Genomic DNA, 24,688 nt, shown 5'->3' with positions numbered 1-24,688 from the left:
TTTTGATGATGCCTTGAGCAGAACACAATTGTGAAACTGAATGCTACAAGTAAACATATCATACATTCTTTTAAAAAAACACAACAGAATTGGCTTCAAAACTATGCCAATGGTTTTCCAAAAATTCCAGGAACTAAATATATATGTTCATTAAATTATTTTCGATAGTACTCTTAATACCATTAATATCACAACTTTTAAATTGCTTCCAAGCATAATACACTTAAGGACAATATCTGAAATTTAAACTCGGACACTGGAAAGGCAGTTAAAGCCAAAACCTGCACAGTTTTTCAAGAAGAATAAAAATTGTGTATTTCTCTTCCACAAGTCAACAGTTTTAGATTATTAATTAGGGCAGGAAAAATGCTAAAATAAAACTTCAGTTAACTGGACTAATTTGAGGACAGGAAGATTTTTGTTTGTTTCAACTTTCTGGTCAATTGGCAGACAGCTAAGAAATGCTTTTGTTCAGAATATTTCCAAAGTAGTTTCTTTTCCTAATTTTAAAACATTGAACCATTCTCAATGATTCAGCAGGTCAGTGTCATCAGGTATAGATATCCCCCAGGGTATATTCTCCATTTTTACTAAAGCAAAACTCTCTTGTTTTCTGAATATCTATTTCTGAAAATGGGAAGTGGGATGTGTGCGGTAGGGAGGGTGGGGTGTGCGGGTGGCGGCCAACTAGGGGTGCGGAGATGTGAAGGTCAGTTAATTCAGGCTTCTGGGTTAGTTGGGTTCCAGGTAGCTAAGCTATCACCAAACACGAATTCGGTGTATGCAACGAGGCAATCTGATTCCTAGGAAACATGAGCGCCTACAAGGGGCGTCCCCAAGGGTCTATCTTTGTTGGTATTCTCTACCTTACGTCATTCCATCTGGGTGACTTGGTTTGCTGGTCTTCTCTGGGGGAAACCCATGTCACTGTGTCCATCTAAAAATTAAGGTCTCTAAACTCCTGGGGTTGAGTTTATTTTGATTTGATTCTACAGCCATGTTATTTCAACTCGGGCTTAAGGAGCAGGCAGCCACATGTGGAAGTCACGGATGAAGAAACATTTGCTTTTCTGTCTCTTGGACTTGCTGCCCTGGATTGTCTTTTCTATAAAAACCTTTCATTCCAGTTTTGGATATCTTAGTTGCTGAAACCTTTACTTTGCCCTCTTGCCATGACCTAGAGAGTTTATCTCCAAGCAGGTTTGGAGAGTCTGGGTAGGAATGATAGGGCTGATTTACACATATTGTGCTTTAACACTGATGAGTTAATTTCCTCTCTCTCTTGGTTATACTTTTTCCTTAAGCCTAGATATCTGAATATCTATTTCAGATAGAAATAGAGGATGAGGAGTATTTTATATTTCATTTGGACTCTGGAGAACAGGCATTATATGTATATGTATATATGTATGCAATAAACACACACATACACACACACACAAATAATCTTGGGTATTCCCTGATTATTCCTTCCTCCTCCCTTAAGGGGGCGTGGGATAATTTAGGACATGGGTTTCTGAGCTTTCTGGAACTATGGGTCCTTATGCACTGCTCTTAAGGAATGATAAGCCCTGGTCAGACTCAAGCCAGGACCTGAATGTCGTACAGGAGGTCTGAGGAAATCATGGCTCCTGGATCCCACGAAACTCTGCTGACCATTTTCCAAGTCCAGCTTTCAGGAAACATAGAAAAAAGGCAAAATCTCCCCAAAGTCGGGTCCAAAGAGATCAACCTCGTAAGTTCAATCCTGCATATTTGTCCCAGAATTGCAGGACTGACTAAATTGTTCGGTGATACAGGTACACTGACACCTTAAACTACAAAACTACAGTGATTTGGTGATGAGGAATATTTTATATTTCATTTGGACTCTGGAGAACAGGCATTATAATAATTTGAGGCCCTGTTCCAGGAGAATTATCTGCTATTAATTTTGTTCCATAGACTTCCTTTTCCTACTAGGCTTCAATCTGTGGTTAATATTATAATCAAGTCTGTATCCCCTAGTTTGTGCCTCAGCATCCGCCCCTACTGAGGAAGACCTGCTGCGTGTCTTAGCGAAGCACACAGGTAAGACCGTGCATTCTGGTGCTCTATTGGACTCGTTCGGGAACACACAATTCAGATGAACTGAGCAGCCCCGTTACAGGTGCACAGGTGGGCACCACTTCCTCCATCACAGTGAAACAGCTTTCCTGTAGGTGTCAGGGGCATTTGGTTGACATTATAGCTGTTTATGGCAAATTGCCCTGGGAGTTTCTGACATAACTTTCCTTGCCCTGACAGAAAACCCTCCCTGGGACTGAAGTACACATTCTGCAGATCCCTTTCCTTTGCCCAAAGGGCTCCAGGGAAAGAATCAGGGCGGAGGAAGGTCTGAGGTCCATCGCCAACAATTCTCACCCCACCGTCGCAAACTGTAATAACCTTGTCAAGCTCTAGTTAGTTATTCTGCATAACATTCTTGGAAGGAAAGTGAGTTCCGGTATTGAGTTTTAAAAAATCACTAATTAATTATTAGTTAACGAATTATTTTTTACTAGGATAAGATATATACATATTTACCATTTTTAAAGTATATTCACATTGTTGCACAGTCATCACCACTATCCATCTCCAGAAATTTTTTATTTTCCCAACGTGCAACTACCCATTTAACACCAACTCCCCATTCTCCTCTATTCCCAAACCTTGGCACCCTTCATTCTATTTTCTGGCTATAAGCCCAAAAACTCTAGACACTTCATGTAAGTGGGATCATACAATACTTGTCATTTTGTGTCTGGCTTACCTCATTTAGTTTCTTCAAAGTTCATCTATGTTGTGGCATGTGTCAGACTTTTGTATCTTTTTAAGGCCAAATCATATTCCATTGTATGTACATGCTCCATTTTCCTTACTCATTCATCCACTGATAGATGTTTGTGTCGCTTCCACTTTTTGGTTACTGTGAATAATGTTCTAGGAACATCTGTTCAAGCTCTGCTTTCAGTTCTTTTAGGTATATCCCCAGAAGTGGAATTGCTGGATCCTGTGGTAATTCCATGTTTACTGTTTTGAAGAACTGCCATACCATTTGGTATTTAGGTTTTTTTTTGTTTTGTTTTGTTTTTGTTTTTTTTTTTTTTTAAATTCATAAGCTTAATTGTTTAATGCAGATTCAGGTTGAGAGCAAAACTGAGTGGAAAGGAGAGAGGGTTCCCACAAGCCCCACCTCCCCACCCCCGTCCCCACACAAGCAGGACTCTCTAGGCACTCAGAGACTTGAGCGCTTCACCCCAGGCAGCAGGGAGTGATCTTGGCAGCCTCTGCCAGGTAGGGCAGGAGCTCTAAGCGCGGAGTCACCTGAGGTGAGTCACCTGAGGTGTCCGAACAGCTTTCTTCCTTCCCAGCCTGCACTCATGCAACCGACTGCCATCTAAGGTCATCCCTACAGGAAACCTTACGTGTAAACATGGGCACTCACAGATGCCAAAGCAGGAAGGCGATTAAGGAGGGTTTGATCCAATCTACTTCCATATCATGGCAAAGGTGCTTCATATACTCGAAACGTTGCTTCCAAGAATGCTGTGCAGAGTAACTCGTTAGTGCTTGACAGAGGTGTTATATTTTGTGAGGGTGGAGTAAGAAAACACAGTTACCTCACTCACAACTCTCTCAGCCCTCTTACCCGCCGAGTTACGCAGTGGGCAGCGCCCACAAGACAGCTCTGGATTAATTCCTTCCAGAACTCTTTCAACACCTACCAGTTTTTTGTTTATCGGATTCTGTGATTTTCATTTTACTTTGTTTCTTTAAAGATTTTTAGATTTATATATTTGACAGAGAGAAAGAGAAAGAGCGAGAGAGGGAACACAAACAGGGGGAGTAGGAGAAGGAGAAACAGTCTTCCCGCCGAGCAGGGAGCCTATTGTAGGGCTGGATCCCAGCACCCTGGGATCATGACCTGAGCTGAAGGCAGACGCTTAACAACTGAGCCACTCAGGCGCCCCATGATTTTCGTTTTAAATACACGGACTTAAATCTATCTCCAGGATTTTTGGTTCTGCCAATGGCTAGGCAATAGATAAGCTCCTTCATTATGTCTGCTTTGGAACTGCTTTATTAACAGCAATTAGTCTCGATTTCTGTGAGTTCTAATAAAAGAACTGCGTGTCCTAAGTGCCACTCTGAATGAACATTTACCATACCAAGTAAAATATTATAAATCACAATGCTTATCCACAGATTGAAAATGCCCAGAAATTTCTCATACATTTCCTGGACAGCATCACTCATATTATTTTTATACTCACGCCAACTCAATGAAACAAAAGAAAAATGTTTAAAATTCTTACAATGAAAGCTAGAAATATCCAAAATGCATATATATTCGTAGGCACATATGTACATTTGCATGTATGCTCACATATATCCAAATGCACATTTGTTGAGCCAGAATCTTCCACTCTTTTCCATTAACATGGAATAAACTGCTCTTGTCCTCAGTGGAGAGGTGATTGGCTTATTCCGAAGTTAACCCTGATCCTCAAACTATGTCACTCCTGAGAACTTAAAACCCCACAAAAACCAGGACTTGATGACTCAGACTATTAATTAGAGATGCACCTGTCTTCCCACATGCATTCTGTAAATCAAGTCCCATCTAAGTGTATGAGAGGAAAGATAAGACTCAATGATTCACTCTGAAAAGCAGCGATAGATTTCTCAACCCAAGAGAAAAAAGGATTTTCCCTTTTGAGTATCTAAAAACACAGATGAGCGTGCCCGCAAAAGTCAGTCACCCTCATTATAAATCCAAGGACAAAGAACCACTGGTACCATTGACTAAAGCTGGCACAGAATACAGCACCTACTTGCCTGAACTTTCTGATGTGACGGTGCCGAGAGGACCTTAAAACTCTTTTCTGGGACGCCTGGGTGGCTCAGTTGGTTGGACGACTGCCTTCGGCTCAGGTCATGATCCCGGAGTCCCGGGATCGAGTCCCGCATCGGGCTCCCAGCTCCACGGGGAGTCTGCTTCTCCCTCTGACCTTCTCCTTGCTCATGCTCTCTCTCACTGTCTCTCTCTCAAATAAATAAAAATAAAATCTTTAAAAAAAAAAACAAAAAAACAAAAAACTCTTTTCTTGAGAGATGAGTTGATATATTCAGCAAAGCACTAAATATCTTAATTTAGTGGCATTTAATAATGAATATTTAATACATTTTTTTCTCCCTGTATCGTCCATCCTTTCAGTGACACTTGAATTGAAGCAGTGATTCTCAGAGTGGAGTCCCTGGACCCCCTGCCTCAGTATCACCTGGAAACTTGTTAGCAAAGCAACTTCCCAGCCTGCCCCAGGTCTGCGGAATCAGAAATTCTGGGCACGAGGCCCAGCAAGCTGTCCTTTAACAAGCCCTCCGGGTGATTCTGATGCAAACGAAAGATCCACTGAATTAAGGAGCCACCAATATGCAGATTCTACTCCCTGCTCCCTTCCTCAATTAGAATTTTCAAGATACTCTGTTGAAAGAAAAGTCACCCATGGGGGTTTAGGCTACTTGCTATTATCACCTAAGAAAATTCTTACCGTTGTTTGGTTTGAGGAAAGTAACCTTGGTGAAAACTTACATGTAATTTTTCCAGGCTCTGTGCTGGCTTCGAGGCTTAGGACGCAGGGAACTGGGCGAAGGGAGAGATGAGAAGGCTCCAGCAATCCATTCAGACATGGACCCCAAAGCTTTGCAGGGGAACCTTGTGACAGGTCAGTGAGTGTCCACCTGAATGGGGGCGGAAGAGCTGTCCATTAGCAGAGTAAACCTCGCACCTTCCTGTTCCTCCCTCCCTCCAGCCATCCTGCTCACCACAAACAGAATATGAGAAAACAGTCCATAGGATTAATGCCTGGGCTCAATCCTATTCCCTGAGCGTTTCCTGAAGGTGAGTATCCTTAACCGGGGACTCTTTGGAACCCCAAAGCAGTTTGGAGGTGGGTCACTGTTCAACCTCATGAATATTTTTCTTTCAAAACACCAGAACACCTTGGTTTAGAAGACACATGTAACTGCAGTAACAGGAATATGCAGGAAGCAAGGGATAAATTCAGGAACTCTGACCGAAATGAGAGGATTCTCTGATGCCTTACATGTTTATTTTTTTTTTATTTTTAATTTTTCTTAGATTTTACTTATTTATTTGACAGACAGAGATCACAAGTAGGCAGAGAGGCAGGCAGAGAGAGAGGAGGAAGCAGGCTCCCCGCTGAGCAGAGAGCCAGATGCGGGGCTCGATCCCGGGACCCTGAGATCATGACCTGAGCTGAAGGCAGAGGCTTTAACCCACTGAGCCACCCAGGTGCCCCTTAAATGTTTATTTTTAATATTCTTTTCTGAGGATAAATTGATACATGCTTGTTGTAGAACATTTGGAAACTATGGGAAAGCATAAGGAAAAGGTATCAAGAAACAGACTTAATTGTTGGGCATAGACCAGAGAGGAGGTAGCTGGAGGGACGGGTGAAATCCAGGAAGGGGATGATGGAACACACCGTTGTGATGAGCGTCGGGTGGCGTATGGAAGTGTTGAATCCCTATACTGTACACCTGAAACTAAGATAACACTGTATGTTAACTGGAATTTACATAAAATGAAAAAAAAAATAAAAAAAGGAAGATCAACTATACCTTTGGCACTGATACATCACTAATGATATTTCGTTGTATAGTTCCACAACCGCTTCACCGAAACTCCCAAGTTTCAGAATGTTTTGGAATTCAGAATTGTTTGGATTTTAAAACTATTTGGGTGCAACAACCATTTATCACATAACATTCCATCACGGTCTGGAGCAGCACACATTTCATAATATTTCTTCAGCAAAACAGATGCATATTCTTATTAAATTGGATAAAATAGAATCTCACATTAGTTCCAGCCAGGTATTTCTACCAAGGAAATTACAAAAACAAAACAACACAAAACAAAAACAAAAACAAAAAACCCTCCAAAACCCAAAACTTTTGACTTTGGAATGCTTTTGAATTCAGAACTGGGAATAAAAGATTGTGGACCAATATTCCTTTCAAGGAACAAAATACTCCTCAAGAGTTTTGTTTCTTTTCTTTTCTTTTTTTTTTTTTCATTTTTAAAAAGATTTTATTTATTTATTTATTTGAGAGACAGAGTGAGAGAGCGCGCGAGAGTGCAAGAACACAAGCAGGGGGAGAGGCAGAGGGAGAAGGGCAAGCAGGCTCGCCACTCAGTAGGGAGACTGAAGCAGGACTTGATCCCAGGACCCTGGGATCATGATCTGAGCAGAAGGCAGGTGCGTCACCGACTGAGCCACCCAGGTGCCCCTCAGAGTTTTGTTTCTATTTTTCATTTGATGTTAAATGCCTGTGAGCACTTCCCCAAGTTATTAAAAACACTTCAAAAACATGTCTTTCAATGTCTATGTGATATTATACCCCAAAGAAAAGAGTTTTATGTAATGATTTCATTTGGGGAATTACAGTTTTTGTTGTCACTAATGCAAATAAGACTTTGGGGGACATATCTGAATATCAGATTGGCCTGAATTTCTGAATACTATCTTAGATATAGATCCTTAAAAAGAATTACTGGGTCAACTAGTGTGATCTTTAAGGGTCTCGATGATTTTCCAGAAAAGCCATACCAATTTATACTCCTAACACAGCATGAGTGCCTGGTTAATTTGTTTAATTACCCACATTATCATAGGCATGGAAAAAAATACACTTGCATCTCATACATCTTAACAAAGCTCTAATCAATGATAATCATGCTTAGGAGATTTTATTTTTGTTTTTCTTACACAGAAGATAGTGAACAGCTCACTATCTTTGACACAACAAGAGCGAATGGGATCAATGTGAGTTTACCCTCAAGCAGAACCTCATTCAAGCAGACTGAATCCCATCTGGGCAATGATGGAGTTGTCACTTGTCCATGGGGTCTTAACTTAGAAAAAGGTATTGGGGCGGGTATGGGAATAATTCAGACGTCATCAAGAGAAGATAAATAATCAGAAGTTAATTATTTGTGGGCTGATTAATTCTGTTTCTAGGCTCCTAAGGACTTGTGTTTCTCTTCCTTTTGGTGTTTTGTATTTCTTGGACGTTTTGCTGCTACTCAGCAGCCATCAGAAAGAGATGTGAAGACAAAATCATCAGACAAGCTAATAATAATGAATGCTAAGCCTTCTGAGTGCTTACAGTGTGTCAACTCTGGTCCCAGGTACGATATGGGTGTCATCTCATTTAATGCTAAGGGCACTGGTTTAAAAATCAGTAGCTGCAAAGTTTGAAAGCATGTGCTCACTCATCAATCACGCTTCCATCCTAATAAGTTTGGAGGAATTAGAAGTTTAGAATTTCAAAGACCTATCCAAAGCCTAGGCTCTTATTACCATGACCCCAAGTATGGTTATAAACCACAAACTTTACTTCTATGCTTTTTTGATCAACACCCTCTACAAGATCTATCCAAAGCAGGGGGAAATGACATAAATAAAATACAAGGAAACTCCAGATAATAATAAACACTTGGGAAGTCCTGTCTGTATAGGAGGGACGCCATACCTCTTACAGGACAATAGAGAGTTAGGAGTCTGTCCTGTAACACAAAACAGGGTATATGCAGAGAAGACACAAAGATACACCCACAATACATACTTCAGAAAACAAACACACAAACACAGTCTTCCCAGATGTGACTACAAATTGGTAGTGATAACATCAGGACTCACAACCTCCAGTTTCTTTTCATTTATAGCTTTGGCTAATAATTTTTTTCTTTTCCCTTTATATGTATTTAATCTTACAGGATCATTGATGTAGAGAATGCTACCATTTTCATATGCGCCTAAAAGAAAACTGAAGAGATACTTTCTTATTATATGGAATGAAAATAACGTCACTCTTTTCCTGTCTATAAACTCAATTTCTCAATAGTAGAATAGAGTATATTCTATAAAACGGCTGAGGTTCAGAGAGAGAGAGAGAAAGAAACACACAAAAAAATTCCATTTTATTCTGGGAGTGTGTCGAGTTGATCTACCCAATAATCTTATCTTAGTAAGGGATGTTTCTATCAAAACTATCAAAAGACCAAAAGACAAAAGATGTATCAAGAAGTGAATCATTTCCTTCACTGTGGCTTCTCTTTATAATTTAAGTAACATTCTCGTGACAGGTAGGTGTCAAGTGAGTAGAAAGGTTCCTACATGATTTTTCTTTGCCACAATCATATATGTGGTTAATTTTCTAAGTATCCTAGGACTATAGGGTGTGAAAAATAAAAGTAGTAAGAGAGGAAATGACCCCTCAAAGAACATACTTTGTTTTTTCCCAAATGCCTAATTGCTTGGGGGGAAAATACAAAAAATAAAATAAGCCACCTACTAATAACAGAAATGATTACCAGAAACTCTTTATATACTCAAACTGCACAACTAACATTTCTAAAGCTAATTACAAATTTGGATTCTCTCATTTTAAAAATACACTTCGAAGCAACCCACTTCTGTTTTAATGCTGAACCGAAGTCTGTGCAATTGGCACACTATCAAAGTAAAAAAAAATGCGTCGCTTGAACAAAGTTACCACTTTCAATGTCACTAAATCTTGAACTGCAAAATACCACAAGCTAAAAACTAGTAATACCATGTGGTTATGTTATCTTACATTTACAAAGGAATGTATAGTTTCCCAAGCCCTAAGAGGGCTGAGACCTCTGTTATCACAGCAGCTTTGTTATCTTGGGGAGGTCATTCGCAGCCTCTGAGCCCAACACCTTTCACAGGTTCTTGGGAGGATTAAATGAGAATGTACACACAAAAAAATTTTGCAAATTATAAGATATATGTAAAATGTGGGGTATCATTGTTCTTTTTCCTAGTGACTCTGTAAGGCGTAAATCCACCAATCCTTATTTCATAGTTAAGGAAACTGACAACAGGAATAAATAGAAAAATAAAAGTGCCAAGTTAGGATATTCAAGCTCTGTCTCTAAATTGGCCACAAACTGGCTAGGTGACTCTCTGTGACTTTTTTCTTCAGTAAAATGAACGGGTAGGATGAGGTGATTTTAAGGTCTTCTTGAAGCCAATGGTTCTGTAATCTGGGACTCGGCCATGCCATGGTGGTGAGAAGGCAGCCCTTAGAAAAAGTCTTTGGGGGGAGCCTGGGTGGCTCAGTGGGTTAAGCCGCTGCCTTCGGCTCAGGTCATGATCTCAGGGTCCTGGGGTCGAGCCTTGCATCTGGCTCTCTGCTCAGCAGGGAGCCTGCTTCCCCCTCTTTCTCTGCCTGCCTCTCTGCCTACTTGTGATCTTTCTCTCTGTCAAATAAATAAATAAAATCTTTAAAAAAAAAAAAAAACAGAAAAAAGAAAAAAAAAAGAAAAAGTCTTTGAGAGCAGTCCCTCCTGGAGGCCAAGTGCAGCAGCCTCCAGTGCTGGGATGGGGGGCGTCCCTAAGCAGTCTCTCAGCTCTCAGGATAGCACTGGCATTAGCGAACTCATTTTACTGGATCAAGGGGAGGTTGGAGGATACTAGGTGAATGGCCAGGGCCTCTGGGCCACAGGAAGTACGTACTGGAGGAACTTGAAACAGTAGCTCTTTATTAACTGGTACAGACATTTCTTTTTTTTTTAAAGATTTTATTTATTTATTTGTCAGAGAGAGAGCGAGCGAGAGCAAGCACAGGCAGACAGAGTGGAAGGCAGAGTCAGAGGGAGAAGCAGGCTCCCTGCGGAGCAAGGAGCCTGATGTGGGACTCGATCCCAGGACGCTGGGATCATGACCTGAGCTGAAGGCAGCGGCTTAACCAACTGAGCCACCCAGGCGCCCCTGGTACAGACATTTCACATACTAACTGGTGTCGTCAAATAAGTCTATACCACTGTACTGTCAGTCTTGCTAACAGCCCCACCATTATCTGGTTCTCAGTTTCAAAGAGATAGCCCCTTCTGTGGGCCACTCACCTTTCTTGACTGAACTCCTACAGTGCTGGGGAGAGAGATGTGAAAGGACTACCTTTTTTTTTTTTTTTTTTTTTGAAAGGGCTACTTTTTGAATTATGAATACACATCGTGGTCACATGGGACACTTGAAAAAGACTGGAGCCACTGACTTCGGTCTCTACTAATGATACTCTACCAGCACTAACACAACTTTCTGTGATGACAAAAATACTCAATATTTGTGCTGTCCAATATGGCAGCCACCAGCCACATATGGTTATTGAGTACTTACACTCGGTAAGTGCGACTGGGCAATGGAGGAACCGGATTTTAATTTTGACGTATTTAAATTCAAATAGCCACACGTGGTTAGCAGTTACCTTATTAGACACTACAGATCTAGGCTGCCTTACATGCTAGTTCTCTTGGACATATTTCAGACCCCAGGAGCCCATTCTGGACAACACTCATTTGAGAAGTTTTTACTGACCTTCTCCTGTGGCCGGGCACCATTTAAGTGTCTTGAAACAATGGTGAATGAGAGCCATGGACACTTCCTGCCCTCATGGTGTTTCTCAGCTAGACTGATTTCCGAAGACCTCACAAAGCCTTGAAGTGGTTCACAGGACTGTGCTTAGGAAAAGGTGGGTGAGTAGATATGGTAATGCTACACTAAGCATGAAAGCACAGCTTTTTCATTTCTTCATAATTACTGTTAGAGAAGCTGGGGGAAAGTTTAAAAAGAGATAGCTGGATGATTACTGTTCATTCACTTACAAGTAAAGTAACATATCCCAGGTATGGGAAATTATCTGTAATTCCCTTTTGCACAAACATAAATTTACTTAAAAGAAAAAGTCAGGGCGACCTGCATTCTTAAGCCCAAGGAAAAGTAAATGGTATTTAATTATAACAACAATCATAAAGGTACATGTGGATTTCGAGCTTCAAGCGGTGGACAAGGGAACATTTATACCAATTAGCAGTGAAATGATCAGGTTTTCGTGAAGGTATCTCTTATATAAGTGAGGCTGATTGCACCTTTATCTTTACAATTCAACTCTTAGCTAAGATTTTCTTAGTGGTTTTAATGGGATGTGATGAGCAAAACTCTATTTGCTTTTCCCCCAGGAAACTAAGGCGGAGGTATTTTTATCTACATCACAAAACTAATACTAACAACATAATTTCTACAAAACATAAAAGTGGTTTGGTTTAATGCTTTTCCAATTTCCAAAACCGCTTCCCCTGTCCTCCTGTTGTTAATTCTTTCCTACCCTCACCACCCCTTCTTACCTTACTGAAATTTAGAGTGATACAGAGAACAAAACAAAATACTGAGGATTGATTTATGTTCTTGTTTGAACCTGAATTCAGGCTTGCCTAAATTTAAAAGGACAAGGGATGTCATATTCTGAGAGATGGTGTTTTTAAGTTAATTCTCTTCACTGTTTTATCACATGAGGCAAAATAACTCACTGAGCCAAGTAACTGCGTCTTGCTCCGTATGCTAGCAGGGTCCTACTTGGATAGTACCATCAAGCCAACCTGACCTCCTAGCCTTAAAAAGATACTCTGGTCCCTGATCAAAGTTGGACCACTGATTTGGGGGCTAATAAATGACTCTTCCACATCTACAGGCACATTTCCATCACTTTTCCTCTCTGGATTGGGAAAGATAAATTACAGTGTTCTGAAAACAGAAGTTCAGATCTTAGTTCCAAAGTGCAAATTGCATTTAGAGACTCTCATCTGTAGGAAAGGTCAAATTTCAAATGTTCCATTTGGCCCCATGCTCTATAGAATATTACTAAAAATTTGGTGACAGCTTTAGAGATAAACATGCAAACGGAGAATGGCCCTGGGGTCCTTATTCATATTCAGAAACACTAAATGGAGTAGTCACACACCATTTTATGGCCAGAAAGGCTTTACAAAGAAAGGGGTTAATTTTTTGGAAACTACAGAGATGAATTTTTAAAAACTACATTTCAAGCAATTTAAATAGTTACTCGTATAAGGCCTTTGAATCATAGATCTTGTGGCTTTTGTGTTTTGCTCTACTGGCATGGGAAGCTGATGCAAGGAAATGTACTTTTTTTTTTTTTTTTTTTTTAAACTACAATACAGAAAGACGCAGCCATTTCAGACAGGATGGAGAAAATTAAGATGAAAATGTCTCTGAAAGTTTCCACTTACACGTTTCAGGTGCTGGGACCAAGTTATTCTGGTTGGAGAGTGATAGCTAGAAAATTCACTTCTTTGACATTCAACATATTTACATTCCCCAAATATGGCAGTTTGTCCAGATTTTCACCTCTCTTATAAGAGGATGGTGCTTTTTCAGAACCCCTTGCCATTGATAATTCAAAAAGAAAAAGCCAAAAAGAAAACACGTGTTGAAAATACACAACCTGAAATACTTTGGGGGTTTCTGTAGGCTTTATATTTTTAAAAATAACGGCCTGTATTTATAAATAATAATGACAGTAAATTACATTTGCTGAAAACTTCTGTGTGCTGGGAACTTCACTAGGAATTTCAGATTTCATATTATTAGCTTGTCTGCTGGGTGAGAGAACATGGCTCAGAGAGGTTAAATGCCTTCACTAAGGTCACAGTGCTGGAGAGGAGATGGCATGCAATCTGGATCCGTATCCACCTGGCTCTTAAAGTTACTCCTTTCCTATGCAACACTAACATCCGCTATAATTTGGGGAGACTACATCCCTCTTCCCCAAGGAAACACGATCAATCTTCCATGGGCTACCAGTAAAATGTCCAAGTAATCTGACAAAGCTGTGGGTCCTAAAGCAACTTGATTATTTGTATAAGAGGAATTAATTAACTTGTTAGTACTAAAATGGTTATATTTCACATATTAGAATTAAATTAGGATAATTAGACTTAAATAATTTTTTTCTATTGCAGTTTCTTCAAATAAAAGTACTACCGGGTAGCTTATTAAAAAATGAACCAGATCAGTCTCTAAAGGTGAATTAAAGTGCAGGATACCTGTCCCTAAGTCATGGAACATGGCAGTGAAAACACCGTATGAGGAATCTCACTCTGGGGCTCAGTCTCAGAAGAGCCTCACCATTCTTGGCAAAGAATTCTCACCAAATTTCTGCCCAAGTAGAAAATGCCTGAAGCAGGCTCTGATGTACCATTCAGGGCTCAAGTACCATATTTTCCATCCTTATGTCAGAGATCATCCATGAAATCACACAGTCCTTGACTAAGTTCATCTGTAAGAATGCAGATGTGTATGCCTGTTGGGGCTGCCTGTCACCTTAGTGAAGGGCAGGTTTCTTGAGAACTTGGATGGGCCAACAGTGCCTTGACCTCTCTCAGGTTCCATACTTGGTCTGGGCTATCTGCCTCCTTGCCCTTAACTGAGAACTTCAGCTTATTTATCAGCCAGAAAAACCTGCAAGGTCCTATGCCTTTTGGGAGCTGCAAGTGCCTGCTGGCCTCATCTATCAAGGGCAGGTACCCCTTGACTTCCAAGTATACAGTGTGGGTGCCAAGCAGGTCTCACACAAGGCAAGGTGCTGGTGGGTTGTCCCCAGGAGAGGCTGGCGAGGTCCACACAGAGCTCACCGCAGGTGCGACAGCTGCAACAAGTTTGGCCAAGGACCCTGAAGACAGGTGAGGCATATGTTGTTCAAGAAGGACGTGATAAACCAGGTTAGGAAAAGAAATTCCACTGACCCCTTATTCTGGCTGAAAAACTCAAGAGTTAGCATAGATTACTTAGCTTTCCCTCTCTCCCTTCTTAACATCGAATCCAACAGCAAGTGCTGCTGATTCTACCTTCAACTTGTATCTCCGGTCTGTCTACCCCTCTCCATCTCTACTCCAGTCACCATCATTTCTTACCTGGTCCACTGTTATTGTCATGGTAACTGGCTTCTCTCTTTTCAGTTCCCACTTGGCACTGAAGTCCCCAGGATCACCCTAGTTTGGGTGATTTGCTGGGAGAAATCACGAGACTCCGCACGTAGTTGTACCTACGCTTTGATTTATTAGAGCCAGGTCTCATCTGCTTCCAGCTCAGCCCCTGACTGGAGACTCTGACCACACACCTGCCCTCGCCCTCCCCTCCAGCTGGCACCTGCATCCACCTGAGCCTCTTCTTTCCCTACACAGTCTCTGTTTCCTGCTGCTTTTTCCTCACACGACAAACTCTGCTTCTCTCTCTGGATCTACAGTTCCTGCCACCATCTGCCCTATATAAAAATCAGTTGTGCTTAATCTTGCTGTGGTCATACACCCTTCAGGGAATCTGGGGCTGTGGCTCTGAATCGCACGGTACCCACAGCCATGTGGCACTAATGAGCCAGCTCCAGTCTTGCTACAGGGTCAGCACTGTACCCATCATGACCCCCGCCCCCCTTTTTGCCAGGCTGCTCACGCCATCTCTCTGTTCTGGGCCACCTCAATCCTCTCTCATCATTCCCCTTTCTAAGCTTGTGGGTGATTCTTTGCAGGGTGAGGGAAAGAAAAAAACAGGGAGCAGAGGAGAGCCACAGTCAGAAGTGGCAGAAGCTGCTGTGTGTAGACACAGGGACCGTGGTGATTCTGATGGATTTGATACTGTTCTGCAGACCTCTTTTTGTTTGTCTGTTCCATATGGCATGGATCCTCAGGGCTAAAAGGACTTTGGAGATCATGGAGTTTAACCATCTCCTTTTACCGATGAGGAAACTGTGGTGTGAGGAGAGGATGGGAAGGAGGAAAGCAGCATTTATGGAGGGCTTATCATCTGCTTTGAATACACGTCCCAGGTCCCACAGCCAGCCGAGTGAGTGGCAGAGTTGGGACCGTACGCTTTCATCTATTACTTACACACTCATATCACACAGAGGAAAGGGCTTATATTTAATACATAGAGATACTTGGTTTTCCCCTCTGTATCATCCAGTATGTATTTTTAGCTCAGTGAAACATACAAAACATAAACATTACATTTCAATCATCTTGAAGTGTATAGTTCAGTGGAATTAAGTACATTAATTTTGCGGGGCAACCATTCCATTACTCAACCAATACATTTTTAAGAGTATTTTCTGAAGCGCCTCATGGATCAGTCAGTTAAGTGTCCGACTTGATCTCAGCTCAGGTCTTGATCTCAGGGTTGTGAGTTCAAGCCCCGAGGTGGTCTCCACGCTGCACGTGGAAACACCTTAAAATATATATATATATATACATACATGTATGTATATATATATTTTCTGCATAGTAAATTCAAAATGAGATTCAAGAATGCCCCCGCCCCCCCAGAAGGAAAAGAGGAGTAGGAAATAAGCTTTGGGGGTTAGATTTCATCTAACAGAACCTTTCATACCTAGTAGGTTCTCTGTGACATATTCTCCCAGTCTGGAAACCAGTACTCTGAGCATGTTTGTGGCCGGGTGAAAAGGTAGCCTTTGTTGTTTCCTGAGACTCTCTACTAGTTGTATCTGCTTTCAAAAATGTTATGCAACCCAGGAAATCACAGGCTTCCATGCCTCCTCCATAAAAGGACAAGTGAAACAGTATTTCTTGGAAAGAGAGGCATTTACCAGCATGCTACATCTAGATGGAGCTGTCCCTGCCGCTCCTGTCTTTTTCTAAGCAGGGCTTAAAAGTGTTGGCACAGAGCACAAAGAACGTCCCTCAGCTATTCAGCCTTTAGTTCAACTCCACAATATATTTAGCAAGATTTCTTTCTTCCTTTTTTTTTTCCCCCTTCCCTTCTTGGTTTAATGACCTCAAATGTACCAACATCCTGTCTTACCTAATCCCCTAACAAGTTCTATCGAATGCCAGGACAGAATCAGACAGCACTGCAGGCAGTGAGATCATTCACTAAGAATTCATTTTTATTCCAAAAATTAGGAGTGCCAGACCATTTCACACAATCTATCACACAGCCAGAAAATTAGCCTGGCACTTGAAGAGAGACATCTAAACTAATTTTTTAAAACCACCTCCTGTCCTAGGTCATTTACAACCCGATGGACTTTCTCCTCAGAAAAAGATGCATATACACAACCTATTTCCACATTCTGGTAGGGGTTCTAAGGGTCGCCTATGAATCCACAGACCTTAGGTTCATTTTTGCTAGAAATGAACTCCAGAAGAGTTCACTTTGTCTGCAGGCCTCTGTACTGGGTCCCTGAAGCCTCCCAGAGTGACCTCCTTTGGTACCACTTCAGTCTCGAGATGAAAATGACTTTTCTTATTTTGGCTGCAGGAACATTCCCACATGGCTTCTGGTCAAACTCACCATCGACACAGCTACATCGCTCACCAAGTCAGCTGACCGCTCTGGGAACACTCTTTTCTCTCACCAGCCCATGATGAGCCTGCTCTACCCTCCTGTTCCTGGGTTCTGTTCTTCCTTTTGCTATCATGGATCCTGCTATCCCCTTTCTCTGCCTGTCACTTTTTTGTTGGCCCTCTGTGGCACTCTTATAATTAAAAAAATTAGACTTTTTTTCTTTACCATAAAAGTAACAATCTTCATTTTGTATTCCATTCCTTTGCTTTTTCTCCAACAGCATCCTTCGGCCTTTATCCCTTCAGCCCCGGGGACACCAGCCCAGCTCGCTGAGCAGCAGTCCCTGTGGTCTCCATCCAGCCGGAGAAAGGGCTTCTCCGCCAGAAGCTGCGCGGTGCCGTAGGAGGACAGTAAGCCTGAAGTCAGACAGACCTGAGTCCAATCCTGACTTGCTAGCTGATGGATTTTGGTCGCTAATTTAAATAAAGGCTCAATTTCCAAAAAAGAAAATGATGGGGATGGTAGCAACCAACTTGTAAGGATTTTTAAGAATGACTGAATGAACTGATACAGACACAGTTCCCAAGAAGGTGCCTGGGAGATGGTGGTTCACACCCCCACCCCCAACTCTTCTTTTATTGGGTTCAGCCTACATTCTGCATTTTAGAAGTGACCCCAGCTGCTTTCTATTAGGTAGCTGGGACCACATATGCTTGGAGTCTTAAGTATCTTTTTAACAGGTTAATTGCACATAATTCATATACCACGAAATTCACAGTTTTAAAGTGTACAAGTCAATGACTTTTAGTACATTTACAGAGTTCTGCAACCATCGCTACTATTATCAGAACATTTCACCACCCCAAAAAGAAGCCCCATCCCCATTAGTGGTTATTCTTCATGTCCCCCTTCCCCTCAGCCCTTGGCAACCCCTTACCCACCTTCTGTCTCTTTGGATTTGCTTAGTCTGAAAATTTCATGTAAATGGAATCAGATACTATGTGGCTTTTTCCACCTGGCTTATTTCATTTAGTGCAATGTTTTCAAAGTTCATCCACATTGTCATATGTATCAATATTTCCTTTTTATGGCTGATTAATAATCCATTGCATGTGTATATCCTATTCTGTTTATCCATTTATCAGTTAGTGAACATTTGGGTTGTTTTCATTTTGGGCTATTATGAATTATGTTGGTATGAGCACTTAACTACACTTGGATATATGTGGACATGTTTTCAATTCTCTTGGATATATACCTGGCAGAGCAATTACTGTGTGATGATTAATTTTATGGACCAATTTGGTTAGGCAATGGTACCCAATATTAAGTCAAACATATTTTAATATTGTCATGATAGTATTTTTTTAGATGGGATTAATATTTAAATCACCAGATTTGTGTAAATCAGATCATCCTCCATAATGTGGATGGGCCTTACCTAATTAGTTGGAGGTCTTAAAAAAAAAAAAAAAAAAAAAAAAAAAACATGATCTCTCCCAAGGAAGAAGGAATTCTGACAGCTGACTGCCTTTAGACGTGCTCTGCAACATCAGCTTTTCCTTAGGTCTTCAGCCTGCCAGGGTACCTACAGACTTTGGACTTTCCAGTCTCTACAATAATGAGACAGCTCTTTAAAATAAATCTTTCAGGGTACCTGGGTGGCTCAGTGGGTTAAAGCCTCTGCCTTCAGCTCAGGTCATGATCTCAGGGTCCTGGGATTGAGCCCCGCATCGGGCTCTCTGCTCGGCAGGGAGCCTGCTTCCCTTCCTCTCTCTCTCTCTGCCTGCCTCTCTGTCTACTTGTGATCTCTGTCAAATAAATAGAATCTTTAAAATAAAATAAAATAAAATAAAATAAAATAAAATAAAATAAAATAAAATAAAATAAATCTTCCTTTGTATATGTATACATCCTATTGGTTCGACTTCTCTAGAGAACCCTGAGCAATACACTGGGTCATGCGGTAATTCTATACTTAACATTTTTAGGAACTGCAAGCTGTTTTTCAAAAGGCTGCGTCATGTTCCAATCCTACTAATAACAATGCACAATGGTTTGGATTTCTCCGCATTCACACCAACACTTATTACTATCTTTCTGTCTTTAGCCATCCTAGTGGGGGTAACGTGGCACCTCATTGTCGTTTGATTTGCATTTCCCCAGTGACTAATGGTGTTGAGCATCTTTTCATGAACTTTTTGTCCATTTGTATGTGTTTGTTGGGAAAAATGTCTATTTTAATGCTTTGTCCATTATTTAATTGGGTCATATGTATTTTGAATGTTGCATTGTAAGAATTCTTTGTAAATTCTGATACCATTGATCCAATATACAATTTGCAAATATCTTCTCCCATTCTGTGGATTACTTTTTCACTTTCTTAATGGTTTCCTTTGAAACGCAGCAGTTTTGGATTTTATTAAGTTCCATTTATCTATTTTTTCTTTTGCATTATGCTTTTGGTATCACATCTAAAAAAACATTGCTTAATCTTAGGTCACAAAGATTTATTCCTGCTTTCTTCTAAGAGTTTTACATTTAGTTTGCATTTAGTAAGAGCTCTTACATTTAGTTTTATGATCTATACTGAGTAAATTTTTGTATATAGTGTAAGGTAGGGGTCAAATTTCATTCTTTTGTGCGTGAATATCCAGTTGTTCCAGCACCATTTGTTGAAAAGACTGTTCTTTCCCTATCAAATATTCCTGGCACCCTTACTGAAAAACTTTGACCACAAACATAAGGATTTATTTCTGGGCTCTTAATTCTATTCCATTGTTCTATGACTACACTGTTTTGATTACTATAACTTTTTTGGATGTTTTGAAATCAGAAGGTGAGTTCTCCAAATTATTTTTAAAGATTTTATTTATATATTTGACAGAGAGATAAAGACAGATAGCATAGGTAGGGAGAGCAGCAAGCAGAGGGAGAGGGAAAAGCAGGCTCTCTGCTGAGCAGGGAGCCCAATGTGGGACTTGATCCCAGGGCCTTGGGATCATGACCTAACCTGGAGGCAGATGCTTAACCTACTGAGCCACCCAGATGCCCCTCCACCTTTGTTCCTTTTCAAAAATTTTTCACCTATTTTGGCTCCCTTGCATTTCCATATGAATTTTTAAATTAGCCCATCAGTTTCTATTAAAAAAAGCTAGCTGAGATTTTGATAGGGATTACACTGAATATGCAAATTTGGGTAGTGTTGCCATTTTAACAAAACAGAGTCTTCTGATCCATGAACACTGGATGTCTTTCCATTTATTTAACTCATAATTTCTTTTGTGTATAAGTCTTGCACTTCTTTTGTTAAATTAACGAGTATCTCATTCTTTCTGGTGCAATTGTAAATGGAGTTATTCTCTTAATTTCATTTACAGAGTCTTTTGTTGCTAGTATATAGAAATAAAATTGATTTTTATATACTAACCTTCTGTCCTGCAACCTTGGCTAAACTTGTTAGCTCTCTTTTCCTCTTTTTTTTGTGGACTGGAGTCTTAGATATTTTTAAGTATTCCAAAGCACAGGTAGATTCCAGCACATAAACTCAACACTTAAACTGCACTGCAAAAAAAGTCCATGCTTCCCTTGGCACTGGGTGATATTCCTGCTACTGGGTCATAGTCTTAGCAGCATTCCTACTCTTCAACAAACCATACAATCATTTGAAGAGGTAAGTTTCTGGAACTCCAGGATACACTGTGAAACATAAACCTATTTTCCACAAAGGGGTGTTAAAAAGACGGGTCATGTTCTCAGCCTATTCCATTAGGTCTACTGGAGTGGACATCATTAGGTAAAGATGCTACAGGGTCTAGCCTCACCATTCTCAAAGTAATGGAGTTTAAGGTGTTGTTTCAATGGGAAACCACATCCCAATGGAGTTTCAAATGAACCTTTACAAAGGAAACTTCCCTATGAGCAGAGACTTCTTATGGGTTTTCATATAGATCCTTCTTACCTACACCTTTACACCTCAGGACGGACTCCCAATGTACATTTCTTGGAGGGACGGTGGTGGTTACTCTCACAAAAACTGCTAACCTTGGCACAAATGATATATAGCTTTTATTGGGCTATATTTGCTTCAGGTTTAAAAACTGATTTCCAGCCAGCCAGCATTCAGAGACCTGTTTTGCATCTGGATCCATGAGTCACTTATTTAAGTATGCATTTGCTCAGAATACCCGGGCATGTGAAAGGATCAAAATATCACACTTTGATTGATTCAGAAAGTTATTTTCTACCACTACGCAGTCTGAGAATTTCTATGCGGCATCTGACTAAGTGGGGAGGTGTCAGAGCAGACAGCTAGGAGTTACTGTGTAGAAGACCTTGTCCCTCCTCTCAGGCACCAAGATCCCAGGGAGTAAAAGCCCCAGCTCTCCAAGGCAAAATGTGTCCGTGTGATGCTCCTATGAGCATAATCTGGGTATCGGAGTCGTCTTTTGAAGGGATCCTGGTATTTCGGTTTGACAAAAATCGAAAAACATTTAGAAAGAAAATCGGATTTGTGTGTAAATGAAGAATATTCCTGAAAAGAAACTCTGTTACGAAACTGAAATCTGGAGACCGCGGTGGTGCTAAGTTGAGTCATCAGTTCCCTTTACACCCTAATAATTGACGGCACTTTGATCACAATGACTGCTCTGGGTGATGATGCTTTTGTGTTTGCTTTTTTAAGTACTTCCTTGTGTAAACAGGTTGTCTCACTATCGTCTTGCAAACATGTTTACATTTGGGGGATCATGGGGAACATCTGTTAGAAACAGATTTCACGCTTTTCTGTCAACTTAGGGAAATCTGAATCATATTTCTTGGTAAAATAAAAAAGCTCTGGGATTGTTAAATGAAGTTCTACTGGAAGGGGGCTTGATGGGATGGATATCTGATTACCCTTTATATACGTACTTAGAAATTTGTCTTGAAAATATCCTTTTGAAGTAGGCAGAAACAAACATTAATTATTCACCGTATTTTTTAGAGATGAGGACACGGACATATAGAGAAGGGAGGGGCCTGGTCAGTGATTGAGAAAGTGACAAAGGAGGGACCACACATGCCACAGGCTTTTTGATATACATTCCTCAGGGATCGAGGGTCCCGTGATATAATTTTCCAAAGAAAAATGTAACGATCCTTCCCAATCTTTTCTTTTTTTAATTTTTTTAAAGATTTTATTTATTTATTTGACAGAGAGAGATCACAAGTTAAGCAGAGAGGCAGGCGGAGAGAGAGAGGTGAGGAGGAAGCAGGCTCCCCATCGAGCAGAGAATCCAATGTGGGGTTTGATCCCAGGACCCTGAGATCATGACCTGAGCCGAAGGCAGAGGCTTTAACCCACTGAGCCACCCAGGTGCCCCAATCCCTCCCAATCTTATTAAGAAGATGTCTTATTCTGGAGAGGGCAAGAGGAGGGGGGCTCAGTAATGGACCGTAAGAGTGTAGTTTTTAAATTCAGGTCCCAAATGAGAGACCTAGAGGTTTGTGGAGAGGTAGGGGCACGCAGAATGGAACAGGAACAGAGGCTGAAGGAGAAGATTCAGGCAAAATTGGCAAAATGTTCTACTGAAACATCAGTACGGCGCCTGCTCCTGCCATGCCCAGAAGCCGATGCCCTGATGCTTCTCCTGGAGGACATACCCGCTCTGGCTCTTAGACTCGAGGCTGGGCTGTCCACATGTGTGCACTGAGGCCCCTGCAGTATGTCATGGAGAGGGGGAATGGCGGTGGGGGGGGGGGGGAAGGACAGGGTGGGCGCTGGCTCTCTCTACACTACAATGTTCTAGCTTAGAACTCCAAGGAACCTCAGAATTCTAAATCCAAACCTGCTTTCTGAAAGGCCATCATGTCAAGGTAGCCGGACAGAACATATTTCATGCAATTTGTTAGCTTGATTTTTAATATTTTCATGTTTAAACATAGGGCATATGAGTTTCATTTGTGCCCTTCCTTGCTGCTAGCCGCACAAATGTTAGGGCCAGGCCTTCCTGGTGGCTGCTGGGGTCTGGGCACTTGTGGATGATACAGGCCATTGTATCACTGACCGACCCTCTGGCAGTGAATGATAGCTCATTATTTTAAGGAAGTGGAGGTGGCTTTAAGGGGCTTTTAGAATAGCAAGGTGTTTATACAACACATGTTTCCTTCCCTGTTGTTTTGAAGAGACTGTCCTGACAGAGGTTAAGCAATTCTTTTCCAGTCTAGCTGCTCGGCAGCCAAATACGTCAGTCAGGCTCTTGCTATGGGCTAACTAAGCAAATCTTATTCTTTTTTTAAATCCCTGAATTTTTCATCTCTTGTGATTTCTTTATTTCATACCTACTTTGTCGCCCATTTGTCAGCGGCTAGTTTGAGCAACGCAACCCGTGGGAACCAAACCAACAAGCAGTGAGACACGCCAAGGAGGGACCAAATGTAGCCGGGATGAGAAAAATACCAATGAACGTTAGGATGACCTATAAGAAATAATTAAGTAGCGATACATCAAATGCATAAATATGATTCATTTTAAATGCCCCCACATGTTACACCCACTTTTAGGAGTTTCCCGAAGTAATTTAAAACCATTTCATGTTGCTTCCTGTTTTTCAGTCCTTTTATCTGTTGATGGGGGTGGCAATTCTACTGTTACCAACTGAACAAGAAGAAAAGTAAAGGATGGGGCATGTTTCCTCATTTTAGTCATCAGAATCTGCTTTCAGAGGCCTCCTCTATAGATTTTAAATTCCAAAATGTGGGGCTCTATGCCACAAAGTAATTAAGATGTATCGTGCATTATAACCACAGATTGCACCAACACTTTCTCTTGGAGTTAATAAACTTCTTGCATCAACTTTGGGCCACCTGTTCCCTCCAAAGCATCCTGCCAAAGCAACTGATCTTTAGAGGAAAGAAGATGGGTCAGAGGCTCACTGGCCCTGGTGTGTGGCCAGCACATTTCTCTTTTCTTCCTTGAGATAAGGACTGAAAGACCTTTTCCCATTTTGGAGCTAAAGTTTCAGAAATACGAGACTATTCCAAAGATATCTGTTCCATAAAATTATCATTAGGCACCAACAGCAGCTCTGGGGAAGTGGCCACCTCTTCTTATTTGCCTTTAATAGCTCATTATTTTAATCAAGGAGATGATTAATGAAAAGCAGCTCCACACTCTGCAAGAAATAAATATCGATTAAGTACCACAGCGGGGTGGGAAGCATTTTGGGAGTTGTCTAGCACAACCCACCCTCAACCAGGACTTGACCACCAAGTGGTTGATTTTGATTAAGAACATCCATTGAGAAGAAAGGAACTTATCTCTTAAGCAGCCAAGTCCATTTTGGAGAAGTGTATGCACAATATCATTGCACGTATTACTAGAGAGTTCTCTCTAAGGCAAATATGCTTCCTTATAGCTTAAAAACACTGGTCTGCCCTCCAGGGAAACCAGAGAAAGGATGACACGGGTTAGGAAG

At 41.1% G+C, this 24,688-nt stretch overlaps 1 protein-coding gene and 1 pseudogene across 8 annotated transcripts in view; both read right to left on the bottom strand.

The window, feature by feature from the left end:
* The window catches only part of BACH2 (BTB domain and CNC homolog 2), a 362,193-nt gene that overhangs the window by 151,937 nt on the left and 185,568 nt on the right, over nucleotides 1–24,688 (bottom strand). For 4 of the 8 annotated variants that reach the window (XM_059177080.1, XM_059177075.1, XM_059177077.1 and 1 more), the window contains exon 3: nucleotides 5,615–5,763. The exons of the other annotated variants lie outside the window; for them this stretch is intronic. The gene's annotated coding sequence lies outside the window, so the exon portion shown is untranslated. The remainder of the gene's footprint in view (nucleotides 1–5,614; nucleotides 5,764–24,688) is intronic. 8 annotated transcript variants of the gene reach the window in all.
* LOC131833261 (mitochondrial carrier homolog 2-like) overlaps nucleotides 1–24,688 on the bottom strand; it is an 87,661-nt pseudogene that overhangs the window by 61,132 nt on the left and 1,841 nt on the right.

This window comes from Mustela lutreola, chromosome 6, assembly GCF_030435805.1.
Source record: "Mustela lutreola isolate mMusLut2 chromosome 6, mMusLut2.pri, whole genome shotgun sequence".
NCBI lineage: Eukaryota > Metazoa > Chordata > Mammalia > Carnivora > Mustelidae > Mustela > Mustela lutreola.
The sequence above is the reverse complement of the archived record's forward strand: the minus strand, read 5'-3'. Positions and strand labels throughout refer to the sequence as shown.